This window comes from Bos javanicus, chromosome 21, assembly GCF_032452875.1.
Source record: "Bos javanicus breed banteng chromosome 21, ARS-OSU_banteng_1.0, whole genome shotgun sequence".
NCBI lineage: Eukaryota > Metazoa > Chordata > Mammalia > Artiodactyla > Bovidae > Bos > Bos javanicus.
Window position 1 is genome coordinate 1762298 of NC_083888.1, and position 27312 is coordinate 1789609.

General features: G+C 38.3%; 1 long non-coding RNA gene across 3 annotated transcripts in view; it reads left to right on the plus strand.

The window, feature by feature from the left end:
* LOC133234071 (uncharacterized) overlaps positions 1-27312 on the plus strand; it is a 153241-nt gene that overhangs the window by 52122 nt on the left and 73807 nt on the right. The window contains exon 7 of one of the 3 annotated variants that reach the window (XR_009731997.1): positions 20432-21550. The exons of the other annotated variants lie outside the window; for them this stretch is intronic. This is a non-coding gene — a long non-coding RNA (uncharacterized LOC133234071). Of the gene's footprint in view, positions 1-20431; positions 21551-27312 lie in introns of those variants that run through there. 3 annotated transcript variants of the gene reach the window in all.

The window sequence follows — 27312 nt, forward strand, 5'->3', positions numbered from 1 at the left end:
ATATGAATGCTGAAAAAAAAATACGAATGCTGATGTGTTTAATGTTGTCCCAGAGGTCTCTTAGGCTGTCTTCATTTTTTTTTTTCTTTTTCATTATTTTTTCTGTATTCTAGTTTGTAGCAGTGATTTCCACCATTCTTTCTTCCAGGTCACTCATTGATTCTTCTGCCTCAGTTATTCTATTTATTCCTTTTAGTGAATTATTCATCTCTGTTTGTGCTTTAGTTCTTCTAGGTCTTTGGTAAACATTTCTAGCATCTTCTCCATTCTGTTTCCAAGATCCTGGATCATCTGCACTATCGTTATTTTGAATTCTTTTTCTGGAAGGTTGCCTATCTCCACTCCATTTCATTGTTTTCCTGGGGTTTTGTTCTTTCATCTGGGAGTAATCCTCTGCCTTTTTATTTCGGTTAACATTCTGTGGCTGTGGGTTTTGTTCTGGAGGCTGCAGGGTTGTAGCTCTTCTCGCTTCTTCTGTCTGCCCTCTGGTGGATGAAGCTGATGGGAGGGACTGGCAGTGGGGAAAAACTGGACCTTGCTCAGGTGGGCAGGGCCATGCTCAGTAACACTTTAATCTGCTGATGGGTGGGGCTGTGCTCCCTCCTAGTTAGTTGTTTGGCCTGAGGAGACCCAGCCCTGGAATCTACGGGCTCTATGGTAGGGTTCATGGTGACCTCCAAGAGGGCTCACTTGCCAAGGGGCACCTACCAGGACTGCTGCTGCCAATGCCATTGTCCCCACAGCAAGTCACTGCTGACCCCCACCTCCACAGGAGACCCTCCAACTAGCTGGTGTCTGGTTCTGTATATTGTCGGGTCACTGCTCCTTTCCCCTGTGTCCTGGTACACACAAGATTTTGTTGTGTACCCTCTATGTTTCCCCCAGTCCTGTGGAAGTCCTGCAAACATATCCCACTGGCTTTCTAAGTCAGATTCCCTAAGGATTCTTAGTCACTTTGCTGGATCCCCAGGCTGGGAAGCCTGACAGATGGCTCAGAACCTTCATAACAGTGAAATAACTTCTTAGGTATTATTGTTCTCCAATTTGTGGGTCACCCACCTGGTGGGTATGAGATTTTATTTTGATTGTGCCAATCCTACTGTGTTGTTGTGGCTTCTCCTTTGTCTTTGGACATGGGGTATTGTTTTCTGGTGGGTTCCAGTGTCCTCCTGTTGATGGTTGTTCAACAGCTAGTTTTGATTTCAGTGCTTTAACAGGAGGAGATGAGCGCATGTCCTTCTACTCCACCATCTTGATTTGATCTCCTAAAGGTGTTTTATTTATAACATTTTTGTTTTATAACATTTACATTTATAACATTTATTTATAATGCTTCTATTTGATTAAAAACAATAATTTCAATTATAAATTTATGCTGATGGTCTTGTAATTTATATAATAATATTTGTAACTTATAGACAATAATAACACAAAACAAAAGGAAGGAAATGAAGCTATATTGATGCTAATAATTGTAATTACTAGAACAACTTCTACTTATATATATATATGAATGTGCATGCTAAGTCACTTCAGTCATGTCCAACTCTTTGTGACCCTATGGACTGTAGCCCACCAGCCTCCTCTGTCTTGGGATTCTCCAGGCAAAAATACTGAAGTGAGTTGCCATGCACTCTTCCAGGGGAATCTTCCTGACCCTGGGATCTAACTTGCATCTCTATGTCTTCTGCATTGGCACAAAGGTTCTTTACCACTGGCACCACTTGGAAGCCCATATATATGAATATATAATGACATTTAAGTGATATACTGGAAAATATTTATTTAATAAAAAAGAAATACAAAGGAAAACTACATAAGCCATATAGAAAATTAATATCAAATCAGCTGTCATAAATCCTACCATATAAATGATTATAAGTTATTATATTAAATATAAAAGGAATAAACATTTCAATCAAAAGGCAGAGGTTTCCAAATTGCAGGAAAAAGCACGGTCAACTATATGCTATGTATGATATGTACACATTAGATTCAAAGCACAAATAAATTGAAAGTAAAGGATAATAAAAAGATATATTGTAAACAAAAAAAACTGTAGCTAAAATAAACCTGGAGCAGCTCAGACAAAATAGACTTTAACAAAAATTATATGGACATGGGTTTGGGTGGACTCTGGGAGTTGGTGATGGACAGGGAGGCCTGGCGTGCTGCGGTCCATGGGATCGCAAAGAATCGGACACGACTGAGTGACTGAACTGAACTGATTGTTAAAAACAAAGATTGTTTTAAAACAAGCAATGCATGACATAACTGTTAACATATATTGAATATAGTAAACAAAAAGCAAAAATACACAGAGCAAAACCTCCTAGAATTAAAAGTAAAAATAGATGATTCAACTATTAAAGTTAGAGATCTCAAAACCCAATTTTCAATGATTTTCAATAGATAGAACAGACGAATACCAGCAAGACGGCAGAATAGGAAGTCCCCTGCTTGTATCATCACTCAGGAACAGTAACTCAGCAGCTATTCACAGGCAAAAATGCCTCTTTGTGCGCTTTGGGACCAGGGTTGGATATTGTTAACCACCACTGTGGCTCACGAATAAGGAGGGTCATTTTGAGAAAGTAAGCCTATGCTCAATCAGGAGGCTGAATTTCCAACTATGGACCCAGCTACAGAGCCCAGAACATCTCCATTCCTCAGTCAGCTCAGCTATAGCCTCATTTTGCTTTGGTCCTCCTACAATAACCAAATATTAGAGGATTCAAGAAGATCCCCCTGGAGTAGGAAATGGAAACCCACTCCAGTATTTTTGCCTGGAGAATTCCATGCACAGAGGAGCCTGGCAGGCTACAGTCCATGGGGTATCAAAGAGTCAGACATGACTGAAGTGACTTAGCACAGCAGCACAGGAAGAGTCACACTTGCCTTTGCCTCAGGTAATAAGCCCACAGACCTTGGTCCTGTCTGTGGACCCTGAAATGACACATGACCCAGCTCTAGGCCCTGTCAACCATAATCAGCAGTACTGACAACCTAGGGGTCTGGCAGGGAACATGCCCATGATTGTCCCCACAGATACTGAAGTAGTCCTATAATTCAGCTCCAGTCCCTTCTAGCTGCAGTCAGTGAGATGTCCTGCTATACCAAGGAATAAACTGGAAACCTACCCATCTATACTTTTGGAGAGGTGGAAACAGCCCTATAATTCACTCCAGCTCTCCCCCCAGCCACTGCCCCTGATTAGTCCTACCTGCTCAGGGACCCACTGGAAGATACATCTGTCAGTGTCATTGAAGGGAAGTAAGTGAACTTTAGTCAGCAGATCCAGAAACAGCCCTGGCTCAGAACCAGATCACATTCTCCAAGTAGTCCAACTTGCCCAGTGACCGACCAGAAGACATGCCAGTTAGTGCCCCTTGGAGGCAGGCCAACCAACCTTGGTCCACAGCAATTCTTGAAACAACTTTGTTAATCAGCTCAAGCCCCTCCCTGCCACAGTCCACAAGCAATCCTGTGCATGCAGAGATTCACCAGAAAACTAATCCATGACCTCAGAAGTAAGCCCACTATGGTTTGAAATGGCCCTGAAACTTGACTCCTATTCTTATCAGGTCAGGGAATAGTCCTACCTTCCCAGGGACTTGGTAAGAGACGCTTCATTCATGCCTCCAAGATCAGGCATACAAACCTCAGTCCTAGATGTGGATGATGAAGTAGTCCTCGGACGCAGTTCCAGTTTCTCTCAGGCAGGGTCCAGTGCCAATCCTGCTCATGCAGGGACTGACCCAGTTACATGGCCCTTCAAAGGACCTGGTGGGAACCACTCATGTCCAAATAGTTGGTTACAGACTCATCATCTCTGGATCCAACTGTGGACCACTTTCCCAGTTCCAGACCTAATAAAAAAGGTCATAGAGGTAATCCTATCTTCCAAGCGTCAGACAGGATCTATGCCTGTCAGAGCACCTGGTAAAAGACACATCAACTATTTACAAACACCATCATAGACTTGGCAATAACCCTGTCTCTAACCCAATTTACCTGAAAGCCCCTGGATAATCTCATAAATTCAAGGAATCTACAGAAGGCCTTCCCCAGCCATAAACACTCTGGGAAAAAAAAAAAATGAGAAAAGTGTTTTCTCCTTCAAATGCACACACAGGCTACACAAACAATAAAGACTCAAACAAGGAAACTAATAAAGCTCTGGTAACCAATAAAGTTCCAGTAACAGATGCCAAAGAATTAGATGTTTATGAGTTGCCTGACAAAGATTTCAAAATAATCATCTTTAAATGCTCAGTAAGTTTCCTTCGTTGTGCAAAAGCTTTTAAGTTTAATTAGGTCCCATTTGTTTATTTTTGCTTTTATTTCCATTACTCTGGGAGGTGGGTCATAGAGGATCCGGCTGTGATTTATGTTGGAGAGTGTTTGCCTGTTTTCCTCTAGGAGTTTTATATTTTCTGGTCTTAAGTTTAGATCTTTAATCCATTTTGAGTTTGTGTGTGTGTGTGTGTGTGTGTGTGTGTGTGTGTGTGTGTGTGTATGGTGTTAGAAAGTGTCCTAGTTTCATTCTTTTGCAAGTGGTTGACCAGTTTTCCCAGCACCACTTGTTAAAGATATTGTCTTTTCTCCATAGTATATTCTTGCTTCCTTTGTCAAAGATAAGGTTTCCATGTTGCTGCTAAGTCGCATCAGTCATGTCTGACTCTGTGCCACCCTATAGATGGCAGCCCACCAGGCTCCCCCGTCCCTGGGATTCTCCAGGCAAAAATACTGGAGTGGGTTGCCATTTCCTTCTCCAGTGCATGAAAGTGAAAAGCGAAAGTGAAGTCGCTCAGTCGTCCCCAACTCTTAGCAACCCCATGGACTGCAACCTACCAGGCTCCTCCGTCCATGGGATATTCCAGGCAAGATTACTGAAGTAGGTTGCCATTGCCTTCTCTGAGGTGTCCATAGGTGCGTGGATTTATCTCTGGGCTTTCTATTTTGTTCCATTGATCTATATTTCTGTCTTTGTTCCAGTACCATACTGTCTTGATGACTGTAACTTTGTAGTATAGCCTGAAGTCAGGCAGGTTGATTCTTCCAGTTCCATTCTTCTTTCTCAAGATTGCTTTGGGTATTCGAGGTTTTTTGTATTTCCATATAAATTGTGAAATTATTTGTTCTGGTTATGTGAAAAATACTATTGGTAGCTTGATACGGATTGCACTGAATAAAAGCTTTTGCACAGTGGAGAAAACTACAAGCAAGGTGAAAAGACAGTCTTTAGAATGGGAGAAAATAATAGCAAATGAAGCAACTGACAAAGAATTAATCTCAAAAATATACAAGCAACTCCTGCAGAAAAATAAACAGCCCAATCAAAAAGTGGGCCAAAGAACTAAACAGACATTTCTCCAAAGAAGACATACAGGTGGCTAACAAACACATGAAAAGATGCTCAACATCACTCACTATCAGAGAAATGCAAATCAAAACCACAATGAGGTTGGTCAGAATGACTGCTATCCAAAAGTCTACAAACAATAAATGCTGGAGAGGGTGTGGAGAAAAGGGAACCCTTTTACACTGTTGTTGGGAATGCAAACTAGTACAGCCACTATGGAGAACAGTGTGGAGATTCCTTAACAAACTGGAAATAGAACTGGCCTATGACCCAGCAATCCCACTGCTGAGCATACACACCGAGGAAACCAGAATTGAAAGAGACACATGTACCCCAATGTTCATCGCAGCACTGTTTATAATAGCGAGGATATGGAAGCAACCTAGATGTCTATCAGCAGACGAATGGATAAGAAAGCTGTGGTACATATACACAATGGACTATTACTCAGCTATTAAAAAGAATGCATTTGAATCAGTTCTAATGAGGTGGAAGAAACTGGAGCCTAGTATACGGAGCAAAATAAGCCAGAAAGAAAAACACAAATACAGTATGCTGCTGCTAAGTCACTTCAGTTGTTTCCGACTCTGTGCGACCCTATAGATGGCAGCCCACCAGGCCCCGCCATCCCTGGGATTGTCCAGGCAAGAACACTGGAGTGGGTTGCCATTTCCTCCTCCAATACGTGAAAGTGAAGTCGCTCAGTCGTGTCCGACTCTTCGCGACCCCATGGACTGCAGCCTACCAGGCTCCTCCATCCGTGGGATTTTCCAGGCAAGAGTACTGGAGTGGGATGCCATTGCCTTCTCCAAAATACAGTATACTAATGCATATATATGGAATTTAGAAAGATGGTAACAATAACTCTATATGCGAGATAGCAAAAGAGACACAGATGTATAGAACAGTCTTTTGGACTCTGTGGGAGAAGGTGAGGGTGGGATTATTTGAGAGAATAGCATTGAAACATGTGTATTATCATATGTGAAACAGATTGCCAGTCCAGGTTCTATGCATGAGACAGAGTGCTCAAGGCTGGTGCACTGTGATGACCCAGAGGGATGGGATGGGGAGAGAGATGGGAGTAGGGTTCAGGATGGGGAACACATGTACATCCGTGGCTGATTCATGTCAGTGTATGGCAAAACCACTACAATGTTGTAATGTAATTAGCCTCCAATTAAAATTAATAAATTTCAAACAAAAGAAAAAAAAAGTGCTCGGTAAGTTACAAGATGTCACAAATAGAAAACTCAAGACATCAAAATAAATGTATGAAGTAGATGATAAGTTTAATAAACAAATAAAAATCACACAATTGTGGAGTAAAGAATACAATGATAGAACTGAAAAAAGTTAACAGAGAGCTTCAGCAGAAGTCTTGGTTAAACAAAACAAACTAGCAAAGTCAAAGACAGATCATTTGGAATTACCCAATAACAAATGCAAAAAGAACCAAAAAAAAAAAAAAGAGTGAAGAAAGCCTACATGAATTATGAGACATCAACAAGCAAACAAATATTTGCCTCATCAAAATCCCCGAGGAAAAGAGAGGAATACATAGAAAGATTAAAGAAATTATAGCTGAATACTTCCAAAGTCTGGAATAGATATGGACATGAAGTTTTGTAAAATTCAAAGGAACCAAAGAAAAATGAACTCAAAGTAGATGAGTCTGATATATATTAAAACCAAATAGCTAAAAATAAAAAAACAAAGAGAAAAGTTTGAAAGCAACAAAACTAAAGTGCTTTATTATCTATAAGGGAACCCCATACGGTGATAAACTCCTTTCCCAGCAGTAACCCTAGGAGAGAGTGGGGTGACATATTCACAGTGCTTAAAGAAAATCACTGGCAACCAAGAATGCTATAGTCAGCAAAACTTTCTTTCAGAAATGAAAAGTAGATGAATTTAATTCTTAACAACAACAAAAAAAGCTGAGTTTATCACCTCTAGACTTGCCTGAAGAGAGATCTTCAAAGACACTAAGAAAAATGAAAATGAACAGACACTAAGAAACAATGTAAATACATCTGAAAATATAAAACTGACTGGTAAATGTAAATATATGGTCAAATTCTGAATACTCTAATACTGTAAAGTGAGAGCATCAATAAATTTTAATTCCAGTATAAAAGTTAAAAGACAATAGTATAAAAAATAACTATAACTACAAAAATTGTTAATGGATGCACAGTTTTAAAAGATGCAAACTGTGACTTCAACAACATAAAATGGAAGAACTAAAAATATAAAATACTTTGTACACACAATTTGTATGCAATTGAAAGTAAGATGTTATCAGCTTAAAATAGATTGTTATAATTGTAAGAAGTTTTATATAAGCCTTGTGGTAACTACAAGGAAAAGCTAGTAGATACACAGAAATAAGTAAAAGCACATCATCACACACAAACAAACAAGCAAAAAAAAAAAAAAATGGAAACACACACACACAAAAAAACAAACACCAAGTCCCAAAGGAAGACATAATGAGAAAGAAAGAAACAAGAGAAAGGAAAAAAGGAACTGCAGAACAGAAAACAACAAAATGGCAAGACTAAGTTCTCACCTATGAATAACTAATTTAAATGCAAATAGTTTGAATTCTCCAATCAAAAGACAGAGTGGCTAAATTAATTTATTTAATCCAATAATACATTGTCTGTAAAAAACTCACTCTAAGGACACACAAAAGCTGAACATAAAAGGATGGAAAAGAAATTCCATCAAATAGTAAACAAAAGAGAGGAGGAGTGGCTCTACTTGTATCAGATAAAAAAGACATTTAGTCAAAATTGCTCAGAGACAAAGGTCACTATATAACAATAAAGGAGTGGGAGGATATAATAATTGTAACTATATATGCACCTAACTTTGGAACACCTAAATATTTAAACAAATATTAACAGAAAAATAGATAGCATTACAATAATAGAAAGGGGGGCTTAATATCCCATTTTCAACAGTAAATAGGTCATGTGTACAGAAAATGAGGAATAAGACATTGAACAGGTGCCTGTGTGCTCAGTTGCTTCAGTTGTGTTCAACTCTTTGCGACCCTATGGACTGTAGCCTGCCAGGCTCCTCTGTCCATGGGACTTTCCAGCCAAGAATACTGGAGTGGGTTGCCATGCCCTCTTCTAGGGAACCTCCTCAACTCAGTGATCAATCCTACATCTCCTGCATCTCCTGCATTGCAGACAGATTCTTTACTGCTGTATCACGGGGGAAGCCCATACTTGAACACACTATAAGCCAAACACACAGCATAATTCATCCAAGTGCACCAAAATATGCATTCTTCTTAAATGCCCATGGAACATTCTCTAGGATAGATCATATGTTGTGCAATAAAGGAAGTCTTAACAAATTTAAGATTAAGATCATAACAAGCTTCTTTTCAAGCTACAATGGCATGAAATTAGAAGTCAATAACCAGAGAAAATCTTAAAAATTCACAAATATGTGGAAATTAAATACACACTGCTGAACAACCAGATGATTAAAGAGGATATAAAAAGGGAAATTTAAAATATCTTGAGACCAAAAGAAAAAAAGGAAACATTAAAATTTATGGGGTAAAGCAGAATCAGTTCTAGCAAATAAAAATTATATCAATAAAAATAAATATATAAATAAGCAACCTAAATGCATTCTTCAGATAAATAGAACAGGAAGAATACCTAAGCCCAAAGTTAGCAGAAGAAAGGAAGTAATAAAGATTCAGTTCAGTTCAGTCGCTCAGTCGTGTCCGACTCTTTGTGACCCCATGAATCGCAGCACGCCAGGCCTTCCTGTCCATCACCAACTCCCGGAGTTCACTCAGACTCACGTCCATCGAGTCAGTGATGCCATCCAGCCATCTCATCCTCTGACATCCCCTTCTCCTCCTGCCCCCAATCCCTCCCAGCAACAGAGTCTTTTCCAATGAGTCAACTCTTCGCATGAGGTGGCCAAAGTACTGGAGTTTCAGCTTTAGCATCATTCCTTCCAAAGAAATGCCAGGGCTGATCTCCTTCAGAATGGACTGGTTGGATCTCCTTGCAGTCCAAGGGACTCTCAAGAGTCTTCTCCAACACCACAGTTCAAAAGCATCAATTCTTCGGTGCTCAGCCTTCTTCACAGTCCAACTCTCACATCCATACATGACCCCAGGAAAAACCATAGCCTTGACTAGACGGACCTTTGTTGGCAAAGTAACGTCTCTGCTTTTGAGTATGCTATCTAGGTTGGTCATAACTTTCCTTCCAAGGAGTAAGCGTCTTTTAATTTCATGGCTGCAGTCACCATCTGCAGTGATTTTGGAGCCCAAAAAAATAAAGTCTGACACTGTTTCCACTGTTTCCCCATCTATTTCCCATGAAGTGATGGGACCGGATGCCATGATCTTCGTTTTCTGAATGTTGAGCTTTAAGCCAACTTTTTCACTCTCCACTTTCACTTTCATCAAGAGGCTCTTTAGTTCCTCTTCACTTTCTGCCATAATGGTGGTGTCATCTGCATATCTGAGGTTATTGATATTTCTTCCGGCAATCTTGATTCCAGCTTGTGCTTCTTCCAGTCCAGCGTTTCTCAAGATTAGAGCAGAATTTTTTTTTAAATAAATATTAGAAAGACAATAAAAAATCAACAAACTTAGTAGTTGATTTTTTGAAAAGATGAAATATTTAAGAAGCCTTTAGCGAGACTAATTAGGAAGAGAGGACTCAAGTAAAATCATAAATGAAAAAGATATTACAATTAATGCCACAGAAATATAAAGTAATATGAGACCAATATGAACAATTACATGTCACATGCTGTATAGCCTGGAAGAGATTAATAACTTCCCAGGAACATATAGCCTATCAAGACAGAATCATGAAAGAAAAATAGAAAGTATGAACAGAACAATGATGAGTAATGATATTAAATTGATAGTCAAAAACCTCCTAAAAAAGAACAAGGTAGATGATTTTATGAGTGAATCTCATCATTTAGAGAATGATCAATTCCAAATCTTCTCAGACTCTACCTAAAAATAAAGAAGAGGGGGAAGATTTCTACATTCATCTTGTGAGGCCAAGATTATCCTTATAAGAAAGCCAGATAAGGACACTACAAGAAAAAAAATGACTGACCAGTATCTCCGATAAATATAGATACAAAATCCTAAAAAAAATGCTAGCAAATTGAACTGAAAGCACATTGAAATTGTTATACACCATGACCAAGTGAGATTTATATCTAGGATGCATGGATAGTCCAACATACACAAATCAATAAATGTAATATACCACATTAAAAAATGAAAGATAAAAATTATAGGATCATCTCAATAGATCCATTAAAAAGCATTTGACAAAATTCATCATCTATTCCTGATAGTTACTGTAAAGAAATTAGGTATAGTAAACATGTACTTCAACATAATAAAAGTCATATATGATAATTTCATAGCTAACATCATGTGGTGTCCTGTGCTTAGTTGCTTAGTTGTGTCTGACTCCATGGACAGTAGCCTCTAGCTTCTTCTATCCATGGACTCTCCAGGCAAGAATCTGGAGTGGGTTGCTATGCCCTGCTCCAGGGGATCTTCCCAACTCAGGGATGGAACCCAGGTCTCCTGCATTACAGGCAGGTTCTTTACCATCTGAGCCACCAGGGAAGCCCAAGAATACTGGAGTGGGTAGCCTACCCCTTCCCGAGGGGATCTTCCTGACCCAGGAATTGAACCGGGGTCTCCTGCATTGTTAGCATGGGAAGCCCAGCTAACATCATATTTGATGGTAAAAAGCTGAAAGTTTTCCCTCTTAGACAAGGAATAAGACAAGGATGACAATTCTCACCACTCCTAGTCAACATAGTATTGGAAGTTGTGGCCAGAGCAAATAGACAGGAAAAATAAATAAAAGGTAATCAAATTAGAAAGAAATAAGATTGTCGATCTTTGCAGATGACATGATCTTATATAAAAATCTTAGACTCCATGAAGAAATTGTTAAACTAATAAACAAGTCCAGTAAAGTTGAAGAATACAACATTAATGTACAAAATCAGTTGCATTTCTACACACTAACAATGAATTATTTGAAAAATACATTTAAAAAGTAACATTTACAGAGTACAAATAGTGTATATATTGTCAATCCCCATCTCCCAATTCATCCCACTTCCCTCTTTCCCCCTTGGTATCTATACATTTGTTGTCTATGTCTGTGTCTCTATTTATGCTTTGTAAATAAGATTGTCTATATCAATTTTTTCAGATTTCACATACAAGCAATAGTTTGTTTTTCTGACTTATTTCACTCTCTATGACAGTCTTTAGGTCCATCCATGTCTCTACAAATGACTCAGTTTCAATAGATAGCTAATGAGAACCTACTGGATAGCACAGGGAACTCCATTCAATGCTCTTTGGTGACCTAACTGGGGAGGAAACCCCAAAAAGAGAGAATATATATGTATATATTTGATTGCATATATGTATATAGTTGATTCACTTTCCTATATGGTAGAAACTAACACAACATTATAAAGCGACTATAGTCCAATAAAAATTTTTTAAAAGAATATAATGTTTACAATAGCATCAACAATAAAATACTCAGAAAAAAATTTATTCAAGAAGGATCTGTAAAAAGCATGAAATATTGGTGAAAATTTTAAATAAGATGCAAATAAATGGAAAGATATACATGCTCACAGATTGGAAGAATTAATATTGTTAAAATGTCTATTACTAATCAAGGCAATATAAAGATTCAATGCAATTCTTACCAAAATTCTAATAATATTTCTCACAGAAATAGAAACAGCAATCATAAATTTTACGTGGATCCACAAAAGACCACAAATAGCCAAAGTACATTTGATAAAGAGCAACAAAGGGGAAGATATCCCACCTCCTGGTATCAAACTATATTACAAAGCTGTAATAGTTTGGCATTGGCATAAAAACAGACACTAATGGAGAGCCAAGAAATACATTCACACATATATGACTAGCTAACCTATGACCAGGGCATGAAGAATAGACAATGAAAAAAGGATTGTCTCTTTAATAAATGGTGTTAAAAAAATTAGCTATCTATGTATATAAAATAAGAAAATTGAATTCTTATACTATATTTTTAAAAAACCACTCAAAATGAACTATAGACAAACATAAGGTTTCCATCCATGAAACTCCTAGAAGAAAACAGAAAAATGCCCTTTGACATTGGTCTTGGCAATGATTTATTGGATATGACTCCAAAACCAAAAGACACAAGAGAAAAAGTTTTTAAGTGGGATTATATCAAACTAAAATCTTCTGCACAGCACAGGAAACAAATAACAGAGTAAAAAGAACCTATAAAGTGAAAGTAAATATTGCAAGCCATCTATTTTTGTTGGTTTTTGTGTATTTGTTTGTTTTTTGGCAAGTTTTCATACCTTCAAAATATCTAGGGAACTCATACAACTCAAAATGCAAATAATAATATGATTTTAAAATTAGCAAAGGACTTGCTTAGACACTTTTTTCTTTTTTTAATTTAAAAAAAAATTTTTCAGTTTTATTTATTTTTTTTTTACTTTATAATATTGTATTGGTTTTGCCATACATTGACATGAATCCGCCATGGGTGTACATGTGTTCCCCATCCTGAATCCCCCTCCCACCTGCCTCCCCATCCCATCCCTGGGTCCTCCCAGTGCACCAGCTCCGAGCTCCCTGTCTCATGCATTGAACCTGGACTGGTGATTCGTTTCACATATGATAATTTACATGTTTCAATGCCATTCTCCCATATCGTCCTGCCCTCCCTCTTCCACAGAGTCCAAAAGACTGTTCTATACATCTGTGTCTTTTTTGCTGTCTCACATACAGGGTTATCATTACCATTTTTCTAAATTCCATATATGCGCGTTAGTATACTGTATTGGTGTTTTTCTTTCTGGCTTACTTCACTCTGTATAATAGGCTCCAGTTTCATCCACCTCATTAGAACTGATTCAAATGTATTCTTTTTAATGGCTGAGTAATATTCCATTGTGTATATGTACCACAGCTTTCTTTATCCATTCGTCTGCTGATGGACATCTAGGTTGCTTCCATGTCCTGGCTATTATAAACAGTGCCGCGATGAACATTGGGGTTTCCTTGGTGTGTATGCCCAGCAGTGGGATTTCTGGGTCATAAGGCAGTTCTATTTCCAGTTTTTTAAGGAATCTCCACACTGTTCTCCATAGTGGCTGTACTAGTTTGCATTCCCACCAACAGTGTAAGAGGGTTCCCTTTTCTGCACACCCTCTCCAGCATTTATTGCTTGTAGACTTTTGTATAGCAGTCATTCTGACTGGCGTAAAATGGTACCTCATTGTGGTTTTGATTTGCATTTCTCTGATAGTGAGTGATGTTGAGCATCTTTTCATGTGTGTGTTAGCCATCTGTATGTCTTCTTTGGACAAATGTCTGTTTAGTTCTTTGGCCCGCTTTTTGATTGGGTTGCTTATTTTTCTGGAATTGAGCTGCAGGAGTTGCTTGTATATTTTTGAGATTAATTCTTTGTCCATTGCTTTGTTTCATTTTTTTCAAAGAAGACATACATACACCTTTTATATACAGGTACATAAAATGGTGCTCAACACCGTGAATCATCATGAAAATGAAAATGCAAATTACAACTGCAATGAGGGATTTCCCTGGTGGTCCAGTGGCTAAGACTCTGCACTCCCAATGCAGGGGCCAGAGTTCAACCCCTGGTCAGGGAGCTAGGTCCTATATACCCCAACTAAGACCTGGGGCATCCAAATAAGTAAAGTAAAAAACTGCAATGAGATATCACTATAATATGTTTCGATGGCTTTCATAAAAAAGACAAAATATAATAAATTTAGTGATGTTGTGGGGGAAATTGTAATGCTTATACTCTATTGGTATTGACGGAAATGTGAAATGGTATAGCCATTATGGTGTAGAGGCTCCTTAAAACATTAAAAATAGAAGTATCATACAATTCAGCAATCCCACTACTTGGCATATATCCAAAAGAACTGAAATCAGGGTTTCAAAATGATATCAGCATTCCCATGTTCACTGTAGCATTATTCACAATAGCCAAGATATGGAAACAATCTAAATGTTCATCAGGTGAATTGTTCATGAATAAAGAAAATTATATATATATGTATATATTCAGCCATAGAAAGAAAGGACACCCTGTCATTTGTGACAACATGAATAAGCCTTGAGGACATTATGTTACATGAAATAAGCCAGAAAATGAAAGACAAAAATTGTATAATTTTACTTTTATGTGGACTCTAAAATGTCAAACTCATAGAACCAGAGAATGGCATTGGTGGTTACCAATGCTAATTGGTGGATAAAGTGGGAAAATGTTGTTCAAAGGGTACTTTGTTGAGTTATAAGATGAATAAGTTCTGGGAAACTAAGTCACAATGTGGTGACAGTTTATACTCTATTGTATACTTGAAACTTGCTAGGAGAAGAGATCTAAGTGTATTCACCACAGCAAAAAAACAAAAGATAACAATATGAAGTTATGGATGCATTAATTAATTGTGGTAGTCATTTCACACTGCATACATATATGAAAACATCATGTTGGTTTCATATATAAAATATATTATTAATATAAAGTTTTATATAAAAGTTATATAAACATAAAAATTTTATCAATTATACCTCCATAGAAAAAATGATAGATCAACTAGGCAAACTGAAGAAAAAATTAAAAACTTAATAGCATCTAACAGACAGCTGCAGAATACATCACCCCAAAATAGTACAATATACATTCTTCTCAAGTGCAAATCAAATATTCTCCAGAAAAACCATATGTTAAGCCATATAAACCACCTCAATTAATGATTAAAAATTGAAATCATACAACTCATAATCTATGACCACAAAGATATATTATAAACCAATAACAGAAGGGAATGGGAAAAATCACAATGATGTGAAAATTTTAAAAAACACTCCTAAAAACCCAATGAAGTAAAGAACAAATTACACAAGAAATTAGAAATATCTTGAGATAAGTAAAAATAAAGAAACAACATGCCAAAATTTTGTGGATGTACTAAAGCAGTGCTTAAAAAGAAATTTACAACAATAAATACTTATATTTTAAATTAATAACCTAACTTTCCACCATAAGAAACAATAAAACAGCAAATTTAACCCAAAATAAGCAGAAGGAAGAAATAATAAAAATTAGCATGTTAATAAAGAGATGGTGAAAAGAAAAACAATGGAGAAAATTAATAAAACCAAAGTTGATTCTTTGGAAATATCAAATTATTATACTATTAGTTAGACTGAACAAGAAAGAAAGAAAGAGTAAAGATTCAAGTTACTAAAATCAGAAATAAAAGTAAGGACATTACTAACTCACCTTACAGAAATAAAAATATATAGATGAACTCCACATTGTCCTACTTCTCAGCTGTCTTGACTCCCTAACAAGATAGCAGAGGAGTAGGAGGACATGGAGCTCGTCTCTCCCTTCAATGCATCAAAAATACATCTACAAATGGAAAAGTGCTCTCAGAGCACCTGCTGAATTCTAGCAGAGGACCTCAGATATGGGAGGGGCAAGACAGATTCCTGTGTAATCAGATAGGATGAAAGAAAAAAGAAAGGAAAAGGAAGAAGAGAGGAAGCAGAATGGGGCTGCATCCCTGGTGGAGAGTGAAAGTTAGAAGAGGGCCTCGCATCTGGGGAAGCCCCTCACCAGCAGGACCATCAGCTGGGACTGAAGGAAAGCTTGGGGGCTCGAGGGAGAGAGAAGCACCCAGTCACTGGCAGGCAGGACAGAAGGAAACCCACATAGATGGCCCAGGCCACAGCCCTGCGCACCCCAGCCTGAGATGGGTTGTCCGCCAGTGTGCGCAAGGGCACAGTGAGGAGCAGGTCCGGGAAGGAGACTGCTGTTGGCTGTAAGGAAACAGTCTGAGGGGATGGCAACGCGGAGCTCCGCAATCAGGAATACTCTTGGAGAAGCTCAGGCCACCGCAGAAGACAAGCACCACTGCTGAGTGATGTGCAGTGCTCTGGGGCCACCGTCGCAGCACTGCACACCAGCCCTCCCTCCTCAAGCACTGGCCCCGGCCTCCATGGGCACTCAGGGGGGCTCCAATGGACCCCACTCACACGCCCCTGCCACCACTGCCTCTGCCCTCCCCCACCACCTTGGTGGCCGCTCACTCCTATTGCATCTCTGCTCCTTCCTGCTGGAGGGGCTCATGTGCTCCAGCAACCTCTGGAACAGACCCTGGTGGGCAGAACACACACAAAAGTGGATCTGAAACTACAGCTGAGACCTAGTGCCCATGTGACTAACAAAAAGAGCCAAAATCTCTCCTCGTGGTTGTACAAACCACGGAGTTACACCTCAACTCGTGGATTACTAAATTCAATGCCTGCACAAAGATCCAAATCCAAGAGGACAACAAGACCCTCTGCCCCTGGGACAGGTTTGCCTTTTGCAGCTGTGGGCTTTGTGGGCAAGTACATGTCGGGGCTAGGCCAGAGCATGAGCTTCCTCCATAGTTCCCCTGGCAGGTCCAGCGCACAACTACGGCAGTGCTTGGACCTGACCTCAAGGGATCTGTGACAGTGGCCTGGAAAAAGCGACACCTGAGAGTCACCAGACCAACAATACAATGGGTGAAAGGGACATATCAGAGCAACTCACAGGTAAACAGCTCCAGTGGAGGAATACTCAATGGTTTCTCTCCCAGTGGGAGGGCTCAGGTTCTGCCTTACCCAAACTTAGATCAGAAACACAGCTAAGAAACAGATCTGGGGGCCTCTATACCAACAGGGAGGTACTAGAGCCCACCCCTGCCAAGGCAGTGACAACCTCAGAGCAAGGTGGAGGCCCCCTTCAACATCCAGGGTAGGTGCTGGTCACCACACCACCAGTCAAAGGGATAATGACATAAGCCTCTAGATCAGCCTCACCTGTGAGGGGGGCAGAAACCAAAAGCAGGAAGAACTACAGTCCTGCAGCCTGCAGAAAGGAGACCACACACACAGAAATTCAGGCAAAATGAGATCACAGAGAAATATGTTGCAGATGAGGGAACAAGATAAAAACCTGCAAGGACAACTAAATGAGGAAAAGATAGGCAATCTACCTGAAAAAGAATTCAGAGTAATAATAAAGATGATGTAAGATCTTGGAAAAAAGAACAAATGCATGGATTAAGAAGATATAAGAAATGTATAACAAAGATTTAGAAGAACTTAGGAACAAACAGAGGTGAATAATACAATAACTGAAATGAAAAATACACTAGAAGAAATCAATAGCAAGATAACTGAGGCAGAAGAATGGAAGACAGAATGATGGAAATCACTGTCATGGAATGGAATAAAGATAAAATAATGAAAATAAATGAGGGCAGTTTAAGAGACCATTAGGACAACATTAAATGAACCAACATTCAAATTATAGGGGTCCCAGAAGAAGAAGAAAAAGAGAAATGGACAGAGTAAATATTTGAAGAGAAAAATTTCCCTAACATGTTAAAGGAAATAGTCACCCAAGTCCAGGAAGCACAGAGATTCCCTTAGAGGATTAACCCAAAGAGAAATATGCTGAGACACAAAAATTAAATATAAAGAAAAAATATTAAATGCAACAAGGGAAAAGTAACAACATATAAAGGAATTCCCATAGGTTATGAGCTGATTTTCAGCAGAAACTCTGCAGGCCAGAAGGGAATGGCAGGATATACTTAAAATGATGAAAGGAAAAAAACGAAAACCAAGATTACCCAACAAGGAGCTCATTCAATTTCGATGGAGAAATCAAGTTTTACAAGTAAGCAAAAGTTAAGAGAATTCAGTACCATTAAATCAGATTTGAATCAAATGCTAAAGGAATTTCTATATGAGGGGGTAAAAAAAGAGGCCACAGCTAGAAATAAGAAAATCACAAATGGGAAATTTCACTGGTAAAGTTCATACAGTAAAAGTAGGAAATCATCCATACACAAATATGATATCAAACCCAGCAATTGTGAAGTGAATACACATGCAGGAAATGGGAATTGCATTTGAAATTAATAGACCAGCAACTTAAAACAACCTTGCATACATATAAACTCCTATATTTAAACCTCATAGTAACCATAAACCAAAAAACTGCAATAGATACAGACAAAAAAAAGGCAAAGCAACCAAACACAACACTAAAGATAGAGATCACAGCACAAGAGAAGAGAACAAAAAAAGAAAAGAAGAAAAAAGACCTATGAAAACAAACTCAAAACAATTAAATGGCAATAGGAACATACATATCAATAACTACCTTAAATATAAATGAATTGCAGGCAGATTCTTTACCATCAGAGCCACCAGGGAAGCCCTGTTAGTCATTCAGTTGTGTCTGATTCTTCACAAGTCCATGGACTGTAGCCCACCATGCTCCTCTGTCCATGGAATTCTTCAGGCAAGAATACTTGAGTGAGTAGCCATTCCTTTCTCCAGGGGATCATCCCAGTGCAGGGATCGAACCTGCATCTCCTGCATTACAGGCAGACTCTTTACTGCCTGAGCCACCAGGGATGGTTATCAGGAGGGAAAGGGGGAAACAGAAAATTGGGAAATTGGGATTAAAATATATACACTATGATACATAAAAGAGGTAACTAATAAGGATCTACTGTATAGCACAAGGAACTCTATTCAGTACTCTGTAATAACCTATGTGGGGAAAAAAATCTGAAAAAGAGTGGATATATGTATATGTATTCACTTTGCTGTGCACCTGAAACTAACAGCATTGTAAATCAACTATACACCAATAAAAAAATAAATCATATAAGGGTATTGTAAGCAAGTGAAAGTTTGAAAAATTAGATAATTTATAATAGAGACAAATTTCTTAAGAGACACACACTGCCAAAACTCAGTTCAGTTCAGTTCAGTCCCTCAATCGTGTCCGACTCTTTGCGACCCCATGAATCACAGCACACCAGGCCTCCCTGTCCATCACCAATTCCCGGAGTTCACTGAAACTCACGTCCATCGAGTCAGTGATGCCATCCAGCCATCTCATCCTCTGTCGTCCCCTTTTCCTCCTGCCCCCAATCCCTCCCAGCAACAGAGTCTTTTCCAATGAGTCAACTCTTCACATGAGGTGGCCAAAGTACTGGAGTTTCAGCTTTAGCATCATTCCTTCCAAAGAAATCCCAGGGCTGATCTCCTTTAGACAAGTAATAGATAAATCAGAATAGATAATTTACAATTTGTGTGATTGAATTCTGTCAAACATTAAAAAAAATACTAATCCTTTATTTCTGACATATAACAAGATTAGAAGTCATCGTTAGCACCTTCATGAGAAAAATGTGAACAAAAAAATATCAGTCACTATTTTAAACTAATCAGAGGATTGAGGTCAAGAGACAAATCACCATGCAAAAGCTGAAGAGATAGGCAAATACAGAGAATCATAGCTTGCTGGAAGTAGAAACCGCTGAAGCCAGCAACTGATAGAAACATTCAAATGATAATTGACAAATTGCTGGAATATGGACTAGTTATAGAATTAAAAACTACTGAAAGCCTAGTCTTAGAAGAGTTCCGCAATTTTGTGAGCTTTTCCTGGAAAAGCCTAAAGAGATTCTTACAATGAAGATGCAGAAAAATCCTCTCATCCTGGTTGTGTTTAAATGTAAAGCAACCATGTGTCTATGGGGAAAGCAGTCATTTTGAAATACATGATCTCAGGTGGCCTCACCTGCAGTGGCTTGAAGCAGGATTTCCATTCTGGGCCAGAGACAAAGTCAGGCCAGGGCAGTGAGAGCACTGAATCATAGCCGCTAGACCATCAGGGGTCAGCGGCCAGTGACAAGGCCTTGGCTCGTCAACTGTGTGGAAATGAATTTCCACATAGAGATAGAAAGTAGTAAAACAGGTAAAGTATTTATTGTGGGGGGAAAGAGTACATGTGGATAGACACGCGAGCAGGCTCAGAGAGAAGGAGTCACACCCTTGTGAAAGTTAGAATCACTTTTAAGGGGCATTTCTTCTTCCTCCTCTCTTTCCAGTCATCCTGCTGTGCCTGGTTCTGAGCCCTTACTGGTATAGCTCAGGGTCCTCCGTGTGTGCATCTCTCTCAGCCAAAATGGATTCTAGTGAAGAGGTCTATAGGTAGGTTTGCATTACTTACTATAAGGTGCCATCCCCTTTCTTTTGACCTCCAAGGAGCTTTTCTGTGCACATATAATTGGGAAGTTCTCCTTGACTTTGAGAATGAGGGACATGTGGTCTTTTATCTCTTATCTGGACAGGGCTCAGCTCCTCTCTCATGCCTGCTGTTTTGGAGTATGTCCATAGAGGACAAACTCTGGCCCCTTAGCCTGGAGCCCATTTATTTTCCACCTCATATTCTCAGAATGGTCTGTTCTGTATGGCAGTGGTCTGCCCTCTGGGGAATCTACTTCACCTGAGCCTTGTCTGAACTGGGGAAAGTGCAACTGGATAACATGAGCCCCTTCTGGTTCCCTGTCTCCCATAAGGGAAGAAAAATATATTCTAAGTCACTTTTCTGAAAGTCACAGTCCAGAGGGACTTAATCATAAGGTTATAGAAAACTCATCCCTAATACCATACGATCACATTAATAGGTCTTTAGTATAACAACAGTGGATTACCATGAGAGGGATAAGACCCGGACTTATACCTGAAAAAAATTTCTAGGAAACCACCCCCCAAACAATGTGGGAGACCAGAACAAAGACACTAGAGGAGACTGACGCTTCTAACACCTACAGTTACAGCAAACATTAAACAGCATAACCCCTAATCAAATCAGTAGAAAGCATCACACAAAGACCTATTCTCTCAGATCCTATTATTCAATGTATCATGTTTTATTTCAACAAAAATTATAAGGCATGCTAAAGACCGGAAACAATACAGTCTAAAGGGACAAAGCAAGTATTAGAATGATACTCAGAAATGGTAGAGATTAAAATGATCAGATCAAGAATTTTAAATGGAATGTGAGCATCCCTGGTGGCTCAGATGGTAAAGAGACTGCTTGCGATGTGGGAGACCCTGATTTGATCCCTGGGTCGGAAAGATCCCCTGGAGGAGGGAAAAGCTACTCACTCCAGTATTCTTGCCTGGAGAATCTCATGGACAGAGGAGCCTGGTGGGCTAAAGTCCATGGGGTTGTGAAGAGTCAGATATGACTAAGCAACTAACACTTCACGAAGTGAAATGAAGTCACTCAGTCATGTCTGACTCTTTGCGACCCCATGGACTATAGCCCACCAGGCTCCTCCGTCCATGGAATTTTCTAAGCAAGAGTACTGGAGTGGGTTGCTATTTCCTTCTCCAGGGGATCTTCCTAACCCAGGGATTGAACCCGGGTCTCCCACATTGCAGGCAGGCGCTTTACCATCTGAGCCACCAGGGAATCTACTTATGATTAGTATAACAAGTCTTTTAATAGAAAAAGTGGTCATTCTATTGAATCATGTTTTTTAATCCTCTCTGCCAATCTCTTTCTCTTATATTGAGGTGAAATTTACATAACATAAAATAATCATTTTAAAGTGTACAATTCAGTGATATTTAGTGTTAACAATATACATGTGGCATGTGTCATAACTCTGCCTAATTCTTAAAAATTTTCATCACTCCAAAGAGGAAACCTCACACCCATTAAAGTCTATTTCAGTTTCTCCTTCCTCCAGCCTCTGACAACTACTAGTCTGCTTTCTGTCTTTATGTATTCACCTATTCTGAATATTTTATGCAAATATAATCACACGATCTGAGCTTTGTGCTTGACTTTACTCACTTAGCATAATGTTTTTGATTTTCATTTATGTGGTAGCACTTGTCAATACTTTTATTTCTTTGTATGACTCAAAAATATGCCATTGAATGGCTGAATGACATTTTGTTTATCCATGTATCATTTGATGGGCTTTTGGGTTGTGTCCACCTATTGGTGGGTTTCCCAGGTGGCACTAGTGGTAAAGAACCTCCCTGCCAGCACAGGAAACATAAGACAAGGGTTCAATCTCTGGCTCAGGCAAGTCCCCTGGAGAAGGGCATGGCAACCCACTCCAGTATTCTTGCCCGGAGAATCCCATGGGCAGAGGGGCCTGGTGGGCTACAGTTCATGGGGTCCCAAAGAGCTGGACAAGACTGAAGAGACAGCATGCATGCACGCACGCCACCTATTGGGTGTTGTGAATACTGCTGTTAAAAAAAATTGTGTAGAAGTTGTTTGAATACCTCTTTCCTTGGTGGCTCAGATGGTAAAGTGTCTGCCTGCAGTGCAGGAGACCTGGGTTCGATCCCTGGGTTGGGAAGATCCCCTGGAGAAGGAAATGGCAACCCACCCCAGTACTCTTGCCTGGAAAATTCCATGGACTGAGGAGTCCATGGGGTCTCAAAGAGTCGGACACAACTGAGTGACTTCACTTTCACTTTCTCTTTCTCTGGTGTATATCTATTAGTGTAATTGCCAGGTTATATAGTAATTCAGGGCGTCCCTGGTGGCTCAGACAGTAAAGAATCTGCCAGCAATGCAGAAGAGCCATGGTTCGACCCCTGGGGTCAGAAAGATCCCCTGGAGAAGGGAATGGTTTTGATTTGCATTTCCCAGTGACAAAGGATGCTGAACATCTTTTAATGTGCTTGTTGTTCATATGTATACCTTATTTGGAGAAATGTCTTTTCAGTCCTTTGCCCATATAAAAAGTTAGGTTGTTTGTCTTTTTGCATTGAATTTTAAAGGTTTTTTAAAAATATATTCGGAAAACTAAACCCTTACTAGATCTATAATTTGCATATTATTTCTCCCATTCTATGAAATGTATTTTCACTTTTGTTACAGTGGCCTTTAATGCACAATTTTTAATTTTGATGAGTCAATTTCTTTTTTTTCCTTTTGTTGCTGTGCTTCTGCCCAAGTCAATGTCATGAAGAATTTTCCACAGTTTCTTCTGAGAATTTTACAGTTTTAGCTCATACATTTCAGTTGGTGATCCATTTTGAGTTGATTGTTGTGTATACTGTAAGCCAAGGGGTTCAGCTTTATTCTTTTACACGTGGCATCATTTCTTGAAGAGAATGTTTTTCTGAATTGAATGGTCTGTCACATTTGTCAAAAATCAACTGACAGTCAGTGTATGGGATTATCTCAGACTGTAAATTCCATTCTATTGATAATGTATCTATTTTTATTCCAGTACCACACTATTCTGATTACTGTAGCTTTATTGTAAGTTTTGAAAATGAGAAGTGAGTATCCTCCAAATTTTTTTTCTAGGTTATTTTTCCTATTTGGGAGTCTTTTGTGATTTCATGTGAATTCCAAGACTGGTGTTTCCATTTATGCAAAAAAAATTATAGTTGGGATTTTCAGAGCAATTACATTAAATCTATAGATCACTTTGGGTAGTACTGACACTTAAACAATATTAAGGCTCTCAATGCATGTCTTTATTTAGGTCTTCTATACTTTCTTTAAGCAATATTAAGCAATATTCAGTCTTGTACTTCCTGGATTAAATTTCAGGGATTAAATTTTATCCTATTTGGTGCTATTTAAATCAAATTTTTCCATTAATTTTACTTTCACATTGTTTATTGCAGATTTATAAATATAACTGATACAATGTATGTTGATCTACTTGTTTACAAATTTGTTGAATTCATTTATTATCTCTAATAGGTTTTTAAAGATTTTCTACATATATTTATGCCATGTACGAATAGAGATACTTTTACTTCTTACTTTCCAATTTGGAAATTTTAATTTCTTTTCCTTGCCTAGAACTTCCAGTACAAAATAGAATAGAAATGGTAAAAGCAGCCATCCTTGTCTTTTTTTCTCATTTTGAGAAGAACCTCCAGTCTTTCACCATTAAATATAATGTTGGCTGTGGGGTTTTGTTAATATTTAAGTGAGTTTCCTTCTATTCCTAGGTGTGTTTTTTTTTTTTTTTTACAGTTTTTACAAGAAAAAGGGATTGGATAGTGTGAGATTATTTTCCATGTCAATTGAGATTATCATATATTTTCTTTATTTTATTAATGTGCTTTATTATGTGATTGATTTTCGTATGTTTATCCACCTTCACAAACCTGGGGTAAATTCCACTTGGTTATGACATACACAAGTCTCAGGCTCTGTTTATTTTCTTCACCCTTTTCTTTTTCTACCTCTCAGACTGGATAGTATAAACTGATCTATTTTTTCAAGTTCACTAGTTCTTTCTTTTGGTACTCAAATCTGCTTGAATTCCTCTAGTGAATTTTTTATTTCATTAATTGGACATTTAAGCTCCAGAATTACTATTTAGTCCCTTTTTATAATATCCATGTTTTATTGATTCTCTGTTTGGAGAGATTTAATTCTCTTGGTTTCCCTTAATTATTTGTGTTTAATTTTCTTTAATTCTGAGAATATTTAAGAGAGTTGATTAAAAATATTTGTCTGCTAAGTCTAATGGCTGGGCTTCTTCAAAGATAATTTCTATTAATTTTTTCTGTGAATGGCCCATGTAATTCTTTTTGAAAACTGGACATTTTTAGTACTGTAATATGTTTATTCTGGCAATCATATGATTCCCCCATCTTAGCACTTGCTACTTTTTGTATATTGTTTGCTTGTTTAGTGATTTTTCTGATCCATTTTTGAAAATCTATATTATTTATCAATTGTGGCCCTTGAATTCTGGATTCTATTAATTCCATGGTGAGCTAGTGTCTTTTTTTTATTTCCTCAAATTCTTTGTATAAAAGAAGTTAAATTTTTTTTTTTTCTGGTTAAAATTCTGTTTATTTGTAGAAACTGAATTTTTATTTTTTATTTTTTTTTCTCCAATTTTATTTTATTTTTAAACTTTACATAATTGTATTAGTTTTGCCAAATATCAAAATGAATCCGCCACAGGTATACATGTGTTCCCCATCCCGAACCCTCCTCCCTCCTCCCTCCCCATACCATCCCTCTGGGCCGTCCCAGTGCACCAGCCCCAAGCATCCAGCATCATGCATCAAACCTGGACTGGCAACTCGTTTCCCACATGATACTTTACATGTTTCATTGCCATTCTCCCAAATCTTCCCACCCTCTCCCTCTCCCACAGAGTCCATAAGACTGTTCTATACATCAGTGTCTCTTTTGCTGTCTCGTACACCGGGTTATTGTTACCATCTTTCTAAATTCCATATATATGCGTTAGTATACTGTATTTATGTTTTTCCTTCTGGCTTACTTCACTCTGTATAATAGGCTCCAGTTTCATCCACCTCATTAGAACTGATTCAAATGTATTCTTTTTAATGGCTGAGTAATACTCCATTGTGTATATGTACCAAAGCTTTCTTATCCATTCATCTGCTGATGGACATCTAGGTTGCTTCCATGTCTTGGCTATTATAAACAGTGCTGCGATGAACATTGGGGTACACGTGTCTCTTTCCCTTCTGGTTTTCTCAGTGTGTATGCCCAGCAGTGGGGTTGCTGGATCATAAGGCAGTTCTATTTCCAGTTTTTTAAGGAATCTCCACACTGTTCTCCATAGTGGCTGTACTAGTTTGCATTCCCACCAACAGTGTAAGAGGGTTCCCTTTTCTCCACACCCTCTCCAGCATTTATTATTTGTAGACTTTTGGATCGCAGCCATTCTGACTGGTGTGAAATGGTACCTCATAGTGGTTTTGATTTGCATTTCTCTGATAATGAGTGATGTTGAGCATCTTTTCATGTGTTTGTTAGCCATCTGTATGTCTTTTTTGGAGAAATGTCTATTTAGTTCTTTGGCCCATTTTTTGATTGGGTCGTTTATTTTTATTGAGTTGAGCTGTAGGAGTTGCTTGTATATTTTTGAGATTAGTTGTTTGTCGGTTGCTTCATTTGCTATTATTTTCTCCCATTCTGAAGGCTGTCTTTTCACCTTGCTAATAGTTTCCTTTGATGTGCAGAAGCTTTTAAGGTTAATTAGGTCCCATTTGTTTATTTTTGCTTTTATTTCCAATATTCTGGGAGGTGGGTCATAGAGGATCCTGCTGTGATGTATGTCGGAGAGTGTTTTGCCTATGTTCTCCTCTAGGAGTTTTATAGTTTCTGGTCTTACGTTTAGATCTTTAATCCATTTTGAGTTTATTTTTGTGTATGGTGTTAGAAAGTGGTCCAGTTTCATTCTTTTACAAGTGGTTGACCAGATTTCCCAGCACCACTCGTTAAAGAGATTGTCTTTAATCCATTGTATATTCTTGCCTCCTTTGTCGAAGATAAGGTGTCCATATGTGCGTGGATTTATCTCTGGGCTTTCTATTTTATTCCATTGATCAATATTTCTGTCTTTGTGCCAGTACCATACTGTCTTGATAACTGTGGCTTTGTAGTAGATCCTGAAGTCAGGTAGGTTGATTCCTCCAGTTCCATTCTTCTTTCTCAAGATCGCTTTGGCTATTCGAGGTTTTTTGTATTTCCATACAAATTGTGAAATTATTTGTTCTAGCTCTGTGAAGAATACTGTTGGTAGCTTGATAGGGATTGCGTTGAATCTATAAATTGCTTTGGGTAGTATACTCATTTTCACTATATTGATTCTTCCAATCCATGAACATGGTATATTTCTCCATCTATTAGTGTCCTCTTTGATTTCTTTCACCAGTGTTTTATAGTTTTCTATATATAGGTCTTTAGTTTCTTTAGGTAGATATATTCCTAAGTATTTTATTCTTTCCGTTGCAATGGTGAATGGAATTGTTTCCTTAATTTCTCTTTCTGTTTTCTCATTATTAGTGTATAGGAATGCAAGGGATTTCTGTGTGTTGATTTTATATCCTGCAACTTTACTGTAGTCATTGATTATTTCTAGTAATTTTCTGGTGGACTCTTTAGGATTTTCTATGTAGAGGATCATGTCATCTGCAAACAGTGAGAGTTTTA